This window comes from Arvicola amphibius, chromosome 9, assembly GCF_903992535.2.
Source record: "Arvicola amphibius chromosome 9, mArvAmp1.2, whole genome shotgun sequence".
NCBI classification, from domain to species: domain Eukaryota; kingdom Metazoa; phylum Chordata; class Mammalia; order Rodentia; family Cricetidae; genus Arvicola; species Arvicola amphibius.
The window spans coordinates 87,126,565-87,136,965 of NC_052055.2; the positions used below are offsets into that span (position 1 = coordinate 87,126,565).

At 41.1% G+C, this 10,401-nt stretch overlaps 1 protein-coding gene across 3 annotated transcripts in view; it reads right to left on the reverse strand.

Annotated features, from left to right (window-relative positions):
- Positions 1-8,806, reverse strand: part of Phf3 (PHD finger protein 3) — a 74,421-nt gene extending 65,615 nt beyond the window's left edge. For 2 of the 3 annotated variants that reach the window (XM_038342068.1, XM_038342066.1), the window contains exon 1: positions 8,511-8,805. The gene's annotated coding sequence lies outside the window, so the exon portion shown is untranslated. Of the gene's footprint in view, positions 1-8,510 lie in introns of all 3 variants that reach the window. The other variant, XM_038342065.1, reaches the window with a different exon arrangement.
- Between the last annotated feature and the right edge of the window lie 1,595 nt (positions 8,807-10,401).

The window sequence follows — 10,401 nt, forward strand, 5'->3', positions numbered from 1 at the left end:
GGGAGGGGAGGGGTATGCAATTAAGCATACTGACTGAACTCTTTAAAATAGGTAAACTTTCCAATATGGCTCTTTAATCCAAATGGTGTGACTTCGTGTTTCCCTGGATTTAGAAAGCATTATGAAGGAAAAAAGATTCTATGATCAAAAGCTGAGAAAGACTGGGTATAATAAGGTTGCATTTCTTTAACAATATTTTCTTCTTTAAGTCGTCAAACATTTACTATGCAGCTACCACTGCATGAGAAACCTTGACAGGCCAGTAAGAATAAAAATCTTTTAAGACAAAAAGCAAAAAGATCCCCATATTTATGGATCCAAAAGAACAATTTTCACAGGACATATCACAACACTAATACTCTGGGAACCTATTTTATGGGAAAGAGATGGCTCTTGGCTAAAAGCGTGTGCTGCTCTTACAAGAGATGAAAACGGGTTCCCAGTACCCAGTCCTGCAGCTCCAGGAAGACGGGGATCTCCATAACCAGTCAAACACTGACATAAAATTTAAAATGCACCTTAAAAAAATAATCCATGTTAAGTAGTAAAACAATCATTAGTAAATTACAGAAATACTAACTGACTTAAAATAGACACATTAATCTAAGTAAAATGTGGATTGACAACAGAACAGAAAAGGTACATTTCTGGAAAGCTGGTAAAATCTGAGTATAGTATTAACTTCAGTTAATAATATTCTGTTTACTCTGACAGAAGCACTAACATTACATCAGAGGTCAGTAATAAGGGGAAATGGATTGAAGATATACACAGGGTATGTAGGAACACTTATCCTGCCTTTCGGATTTTCTATAAATCTAAAGTATTCCAAAATAAGACAGTGTTCAAAAGAAAGAGAACATTGGGGATACCAAGTAATATAGAACACAAAGACAAGCAGGTCTAATTAAAAAGGTATTTTCAGTCTCTGTTAATTATATAGCTGCTTGATATAAACAAATCTCTGTCTCCAAGTTTTATTTAAGTACTTCCTTACATTTGGTATTTTAAGTAAAATACACTCTAGTGTCTATTTAAAATGGCTCATGGAATACATACAATTAAATCTTATAATTTACACATGTTAAAATCTGAAAATTTTCTGGGATTTTAGTCACACTTATTTACAAACAATATAATACACATAGTTGTCACAGAATTGGATATTAGTTCAAACCATTTATTCATTCATTCATCCATTCAGATTTACTAAACATCTACTACAAAGGGAAAGCTACTACGGTCTCAAATTTAAGAAATTCATAATCCAAGACAGATTACAGACATACAAATACAATAATATCAATACACTATTAATATTTGAGGCTGCTAATAGGATCAGAAATGGGAACTTGGGAGGTAGGGAGATATGTGACCTGAGTTCTAAAGGTTCAGAGGGTGGACCAAGAGAAGGAAAACAGTGCTGATTATGAACAGTAGTGTTCTGTTCTATTAAACCATTTATAAAGACTCAAAACATAATTAAAACTATAAATATTAATGCTGTAAGTAAAATTTAATCTCATAATTAAATTTAATAGTGTACGTAAAATTAAATACCCAAAAATTTTTCCAATTTTAAAATAATTAATTTTAAAAATTAAACTGTAGTTAAATTTTAGGTTACAGTAAATAAAACCAAAATATGCTATTCTGATTCAGGTATAAACTGAATGGGGAAAATTACAAAGTGCAATAAAAATTAGTTTAAAAAATTGACTCTAAGCTTAGATTTTAAATGTCTCACTTTTAGCTGGGTCTGGTGGCAGATGCTTATAATCTTACCTACTCTGGTAGGCAGGCAGACAGGCACAGGATAATCATAAATTCAAAGGCTGCCTGGGCTTCAGAGAACATTTCTGTTCAAGGCCAACCCAGGCAACTCAGTGAGACTGTCACCCAGAGATACAGGTCAGCAGTAGATTTCTATCCCAATACTATATACATTTAAAAAAAAAAAAGTCTCAAACAAAAATCTCTAATGCAAACCTACATAAAATATATTCTTATCAAATATTACTTTTTTCAAAGCCTAAATAAATAATTGCACCAGTATCACAGCTAGGAGAGCAATACATGGGTAAAGAGTTGTAATTCAAGCACTAAAGAGGAAGGGGATCAAGGTTAGTTTTGACTAAATATCTAGCTCTGAGACAACCTGGGACAAGAGACCTCCCATCATTAAAGAAAAAAAAAGGCTGAAAAGACTGGGGGATTATATAATGAGCTTTAGCTGCCTCATGTAGTCTACACATGTGCATGGACATATGTAACAGGTAACATGAAGAAACAAAAAATATCCATGATGTCTAAGTGAGACGGGCCCCCACTAGCTCATCCGAATACTTGGTCCTCAGTTACTGATTGGTTTGGGAAAGATTATGTGTGGCTTTGTGGAAAGGGGTTATCACTGGGGGTGGGTGGGTTTTGAGGTTTCAAAGGCTCACCCATTCCCAGTTGCCTACTTCCTTTCTGTCCCCTTACTGCTTTTGTGTCAAGATGTCAGATGTCAGGTGTTCCTGCAGCCAAGCCTTTTTTCTGCCATCATGGGCTCATAAAGCCAATCACATGCTTTCTTTTTTTTTTTTGATTTTTCGAGACAGGGTTTCTCGGTAGCTTTGGAGCCTGTCCTGGAACTAGCTCTTGTAGACCAGGCTGGCCGCAAACTCACAGAGATCCGCCTGCTTCTGCCTCCCGAGTGCTGGGATTAAAGGCGTGCGCCACCACCGCCCGGCTCACATGCTTTCTTTTAAAAGTTGTCTTAATCAAGGTGTTTTGTCATAGCAATAGAAAAGTAACTAAAACACAAGGGAATAACAGCCATGAAATTTTAAATAAGGTAATAGTAACTGGAAGGGAACATCTTATATATGCTAGTGAAGTTCTTACTACTAGGATAACATGTTAGTGAAAACCTAAAGAGAACTATGTGTAAGAGAAATTCAGGCAAAGACCTAGAAGAAAAGCAAAGCCCTAGAAAGGGACCATACTTGATGCTTTCCAGCATAGACATAATAGTTTAAATTTTAAATTAAACTAATTAAACTTAATTTGAGCTTTAAATCAAGAAATTTGATCAGGTATACTTAGCAAAAACAAATTTCTAACAGGCAGCTGCAGTAAAAAAGTACTGCTAAAAAAATAAAAATTAAAAAGTACTGCTGCTACTAACAGTAAAACAAAAAACTTAATGTATTCTAACTTAATGTCAAGCTGCACAGAAACCACACAACTTGCCCACCCACTGAGGATGAGACAAAGACACCTGTAGCCCAGGCTGCCCTAACTTAATCATCCTACCTCTGCCTTCCAATACTGGGGTTCCAGGTGTGGGTCATCAGAACCACATTATTCTTAATTAGAGGCAATTATACCAGTCCAAAGATCTGGCTATGCTTAGATGCCTTTACTGTCAAAACAGTTACAAAGGGTACCACAAGTATCTAGTAAACACATTATAATACATTCAAACAATCCACATTACATTGGGGGGCAACAGTATGGGCCAAGAAATGTTCCTTTATACATATTCATTTAATGAAACAACTCTATATTATAAACCCAATTTTTAAAAATTAATAAGCAAAGATCAAACTGATAGAGTAAGCAGTGGAGCATAAAGCTGAACCCAGATAAAATTTAATTTGTAAAATTAAATTCATTTAATATTTACTAATCAGGACACTGTAGTACACAGCTCATTATTATTATTATGCCATTTAATTCTGACAACCGTACTTTTAAGCAGGTACTACTTACTCTACTATTGCTAACAATTTCTAAGAAAGGTGCTACAGCTTACAAGTTACACCTCTTGTTCAGCATATGAAGCAGAACACATAAGCTCACTTGAATGACAGCAAGGTGATTTCTTAAGGACTGGTATAAAAAACATTATAGGTAAGGACTAGAAAGATAGTCCAGGGGGGCTGGAGAGATGGCTCAGAGAGGTTAAGAGCACTGCCTGCTCTTACAAATATCCTGAGTTCAATTCCCAGCAACCACATGGTGGCTCACAACCATCTGTAATGGGGTCTGGTGCCCTCTTCTGGCCTGCAGGCATACACGCAGACAGAATATTGTATACATAATAAAAAAATATTTTAAAAAAAAGATAGTCCAGTGGTTAAGAGTACCAGCTGCTCTTCCAGAGGACCCAGGTTTGAAAATACTGAGAAGTATAACTCAAGTCCCAGGTGATCTGAGGAACCAGGCACACATGTGTAGACATACATATAGACAGATATAACACCCATACAACTTTATTTTAGAAATTCATAAAACTGTAGATGAATCCTAGGTTATCCTTCTAGGACAATCAAGGAAAATTATGAAACAGGTACCATCCTACAAGTGACTGTCCATACACTTCAAATTCTGTTCTAGTTTCATGAGTTAGAATCTACCAGTAAAATCTCATAAATGAAGATAAAGGCCATTAAAGTCTTTGTGAATTTATCCAATAAAAAGAAAAACCTGGTACCCTGCCTACAATGACACCAAAGGCTCAAGCAGATCTATGAACTTCAAAAAAGAACTAGCAGGTAGAAGCTGAATCTGCAAATGCCAAAGGTGGTAAAAGAAAAAAAAATTATTTCAAAATTTAATCATTTTGTATTTTAAGTAGCATTAAAATGCTGAATTTTGAATTAACCACTGAAACATCATTATAGCATGGCACTAACAGTCAAACAACATATACTTCACACTTACTGAACATCAGACCTTGTAAAGCAGGTACAATTATTGTTTCTCCTCTACAGAAGAGCAATTTAAAACTAAATTAAAGTAAATAATTAATTTTCAAAAGGTCTCACAATACCCGCAGTGTGATTTCTGAACTAGCATTTCTAAACTTTATTTTATGCACTGTACTTACTAATACAGTATTTTTATAACTTTAACTCACAACAATAAAATTTGTAAAAATGTTGAACAAGTATCTCAGTTTTTCAAAATAAAGCAGAGAATATGTACTTAGCCACATGATTCACACAAAAAATAAAATGGCTTTCCTCGATGTAGATGAACATGTCATTTCGAGGAAAAGTAAACTCACCAGCTAAAGACTTGGCAATGTACTTCAGAGCCTACTGTTTTGCTTCACATGTTCACCTCACACAAACTGTGAATTACAGTATTATGTTTATCCTTTATCACCTACCATGCCATTCAAAACCGTCCGATATACTTAAGATTATACCAACAGATTAAAACTTCTGGATAATATTCAAGTCTCAACTACTTTCTTAGAGCCATTCTTCACTGTGTAAATGGTAAAAAAAAATTAAGTCTTGAGCCAGGTGTGGAAGTGCCCACCTTTAACCCCAACATAGACTATGTGAGTTCAGGGCCCATCACTCTTCAGGTCAGCAAAGTCTAGGCAGTGAGACTCTGCTTTGAATAATAATTATCTCTGACAAAGAACAGTCTAAAATTAAACACATAATGAATGACACTTGGCAATTCATACAGTGATTTCCTAACACCTGAATTCCCTTCTACATTTTAATACACTGATTTCTGATCTAATATCTTTAAATTTTTTTCAGTCAAAACTCCATTCTCTCAGAGTACCTTGGTTTCAGATACGTTTAGGGAACCAATGCTCTGGGATCCCCTATGTAATCAAACAGCAACAATTAAAGAGTATTTTTCTTTCTTGTTCTCAAAATTGTAACAGCACCCTAAGTTTTTAATAGCTTACAAGTCATTATTGTAGTTAAAAAAATTAAGCTCTCTTACATTTCTAATGGTTTTCTCAGGATTTCTTTGAGGATATACAAAGGCACATGGAGGGGGCAGGGTACTAAGCCCAAGACATTATGTTCCAATTTAAAAAAAAAAAAAAAAAAAAAAAAGCTAGCAGCCATTTGTAAATAAAAAAAAATCTTGAAAAGCAGGTGAATGAACATATTTAGCACTCTAAGAAGTTCAAGCTCTTGAAACTGAAGTGATTATGTACATTAGAAAAGGGACTCTAGGAAAAGAACTGAAATACAAAAATTACTTTAAGGGAAATAACGAAGCTCAATCTGGACTTTCTTCAAAAGTGTACTTTCAAGAAAGCAAAATGTGCCATGCAGTGGTGGTGCACACCTTTATTCTAAGAGACAGGCAGATTTCTGTGTGTTCAAGAACAGTCTGCTACAGGGTGAGTTCCAGGACAGCTGGGGCTATTACCTATTTAGACACCTGAAACATAAAAACTGTAGTACTGGTTTTCGTAGAGCAGCTTTTCTAAGCAGGCCCATATTAAACAAACGCCTCAAGTATTTTGAAGTTTCTGTCTATGCTGAACCACATTTGCAGCGGTCCTCAGCCATGCGCAGCCTGTGTGGGCACATCTGCTGGAGTGTGAGTTGTTATATTCCTGCCTGAAAACCTGGCCTTCTGTTTCTCCATTCCCTTTCCTTGTATATTTACTTATTTGCAAGTTCACTTTCACCCCAAGACTGAGGGACCATAAAGAATCACAGCAGAGCTCTCCAAAGTAGTGCTTTCCCACTTTATGACACCAATCCAATGCCTATGTCTCTATGTGTATGGCTGAGAGTTGGCTGTCCATGTCTCTTTGTGAATGCCTATGTGTATGAGTAAGTCTCCAAAATCTCAAACTCTTAAGATAATTATATTTCAAACTGTCACTTGCTGCCTTCCACCTTTTACCAAAAAGCAATCAAAGGCTATCAAACTTTCCTTAGCTGATTCCCAGACTACGTTAAATCTTAATGATGTGGCTTTAAAAACGATTAAAAGTTTCAATTTCCCTATCCCAAAATTATTAACTTAACCTAACCTAGTTCCTACCTACATTTATACATCATTTTTCTCTTACAGCATGAGAATATTCAGCATTAAGTACTCAAGAAACCTATACAGACATATAAACTAATTCGGTGCAAAGGATAAACCCACTGTTCTGCCACTCGGATGCAAGAGCACAGTAAGCAATTACACCACTCGTGCTCTTCAAGAAACATCTATAAAGTGTAAAAGGGCCAGGAGAAAACGTCGGTCCCACCACTGAGTCATTTATCATCTTGACACATCACTCGTACAACTATAAAATAAAGCTTAACATCTCCGGTCTTAACTCTTTTTAAAATAGCCCATTTCACCTCTCAACAAGTCTTTCTGCTGCTAAAGAATTATCTGAATGTGTGGCTTCATCGGAGCTAGAATGACTGCTCAACGTCCTGTTTACATTGATACTAACTGAAAAACAGAGTATTCGTTTTTTTTTTTTTTAAAAAAAAAAGTGATAATGGTAATGATGATGAAAAGAAGAATCATTGTGAACACAAATGACCGGCAAAGAGAACAGTGGGAAGGGAGGAGGGACCTAAGTACAGCATGCTAAGGAGGATTGATTTTTCTCTCAACATCTGTGCTCTGGAATGGCACTATAAACAAAAAACATAAAGATGCTACAACAGAACACTTACTTCTTTCAACTATCTCTTTTATAACACACACCATCCACATCTTCCAAATACCAACACTTCATTAAGAATTTTAAGAAACGTAGGAACTGAGATGTGGGTCTGCAAACTGAAAACACTTGACAAAGTTTGAACCCGAATACTAAGTGCAGCAATATAATCTGCTGTGATCAATTTAAAAATCTCGTCGTAAAATAATCAAAATTCATAATGGGAGAAAGGTCTCGATTGTTCGATCCTTGTTTAAAAGATCTGTACGAAGAATGAACATCAGGTAGACATCAAAGCATTGTTGCCACTTCCCTCAAATAACACTCACGCTCTGCTAATGATTACTGACTAGCAATAATAAACACACATTCGAACTATAACGACTAGGAAAAGGCATTTTGCTACCCAAAGACAAGAAGGGGCGTTTGAGGTAAGGGCCATCTAAGGAAAGCGCCCCGGGCTGGAAGGTGCTACAACACTCTCTCCCCTCTCCCTGGGTCCCCAACCCCCGCCCCGTGTCAGATGATCAGTTATTTAGCACCATTAACACGTACTTATCGACTAGTGGTTCATTAAATTACACGTCCTGTCGGCAGGCAGGACTCTAGGATTCCCATTTCAAACTAGGCGAAAGGAGTCCAATGTCTGGGTCCCCAGCACAAAAGCGCGCGTTCCCCCAAGGTCCGCAGCGCCTGGCTCCCCCGATGCGGGAGTAGGGATCGGCCTTGGTGCGGCCCGGCTCCGCGAGCCGGCGGAGTCCGAAGTGCCAGGCCCGGGGCCTTCGAACCCGGCCTGGCCCACGACGCCTGCCCGCGCGGCGGCGGCGGAGACCGGGTACGCTCGCCGGCGAGGGCCGAGGCTCGGCGGTCGCGCAGAGGCCGCGCCGCCACCTCTGCTCCGAGCCCGCGGGCCAAACGGTAGGGCAGGCCGGGGCGGGGCGAACCGGGGAGACCCCGGAGGCCGGACGGCCAGGGTAGGAGAGGGCGGCCCCTGCGCGAGGGATGAAGGACGCGGGCCGCCCGCGTGGGGAAAGGAGGCCACCGAGTGCCCGTCGCGGCCGGCGCCGCCACTCACCAGCTCCGCAGACGAGCGCTGCCACCGGCAGCCAGAGGAAGATGGAGGCCGCGGGGCCGCGGAGGAGGGGGCCGCGGAGGGGGTGCGCGCAGGGCGTCGGCGTTGCTGCCTCGGCTCGGGGCTCCAGAGCCCGCGCCGCCGCGGTGACGACACTACGGCTGGCCTGCGTGCCGCCCTCCCCGTCCGAGCTGCAGTCGCTGCCTCCCTGAGCCCGGGGGTCGCTCGCCTCGTGGAACCAGTGAGGCGCCGCGAGAGCCCGCAGCCATCGGCGTGCGACGACGGCGGCGGCGGCGCGGGAGCAAGAGCGGGGCCGCGTCACGTGACGCTACTGTTTACCGTTCCGGGGGCCGGGGTTGCGTGAGCCGCGCCTGCGCGCGACGGCCTGTGCGCAGCCGCTCGGAAGGCTCCGCCTGGCAGGCCTCTGCTGCGGTGGAGGCGGCAACGGCCGCCTGCTGCCAACCGGGATGAGCAGGAAACCGGACCGTTGTTGCCGGGCTGACCCCTCTCTTTCCCCGCCTACTGCTTACCCCCTGCGTGTGACTTGAAAATGGAACCCTTAGGCCTCAGTATTCTGGAAGGCGCTGCCCCCACCCTGCAGCCGGTTAGCCAGGACCGGCTCAGAACGCGAACTGCCTTATTCAAGAAACATTCCTGGAAGCGAGGCGTGGTTTATCACAGTGCTGGAGGCCGAGGCAGTCGGATTTTCAGGAGTCCTAGGCCAGCCTGGTCTACAGAGCGAGTTCCAGGCCAACCAGTGAGACACCCTGTCTCTGAAAAAAAGAAATATTCCTGGATACCAAAAAAATATTCTTGGTAAGCAGTTTTCGAAATATGGGCCGCAGTCCTTGGTCGCCACACTCCATTGCTAACATGCAGAGATATCTCATTCCTCTGACAATAGCATATGTCTAAGTTTCTTGTCCCCCTTACAGAGCACTGGTTAAATACTCTTAAAATTTTTCAGTCTTCATTTTATTGCAGAATCGATCATAATATTTGTGACATGTAATGGAACTTGTGGTTATTTTTTATCTTGTTTTTCTTACGTTTCCTTCCCCAAGGTATCAATGGATACAACTATAACCCCCTTGGAGTCCCTCATTTTTTTATTTTTTTTATTTTTTATTACTTTGTAAATAGCACCAATCAAAATTTCCCACTTCCTCTCCTCCTCCCACTTCCCTCCTGCTTCCCCACTCACCCTCCTCCCCTCCCCCTTCAGTCCTTAGAGAGGACAGAGTATCCTGCCCTGTGGGAAGTTCAGGGCCCTCCCCCCTCCATCCAGATTTAGGAAGGTATGGATCCAAATAGAATAGGATCCTAAAAAGCCAGTATGTGCAGTAGAGACAAATCCCAGTGCCATTATCATTGGCTTCTCAGTCTTCCCCAATTGTCAGCCACATTCAGAGGATCCAGTTTGATCCCATGCTCTTTCAGTCCCAATCCAGCTGGCTTTGGTTAGCTCCCATTAGCTCAGGCACACTGTCTCAATGGGTGGACCAACCCCTCGTGGTGCTGACTTGCTTGCTCATAGTCTCTCTTCTTCTGCTCTTCAACTGGACCTTGGGAGCTCAGTCCAGTGCTTCGATGTGGGTCTCTGTTTCTATCTCAATTCGTCGCCTGAGGAAGGTTCTATGGTGATATTCAAGATAGTCATCAGTCTGACTACGGGGTTCCTCAATTTTTAATAGTGTGTAGAAGTCCAAAGAGCAAACATTGAGACTCCACAACAGTTTGTTTACCCCCATCCCAGTCTTTAGTTAAGTGTAATGGTCTGTTTCCTGTCAGTCACGGTAACCAAAATGAACCCATTGACCACAGTTGTGTTTTCAAGTCTGCAGAGACAAGAGACAATTACAGTGTTGTCCGGACCTGCTGAGCACCTCACCAT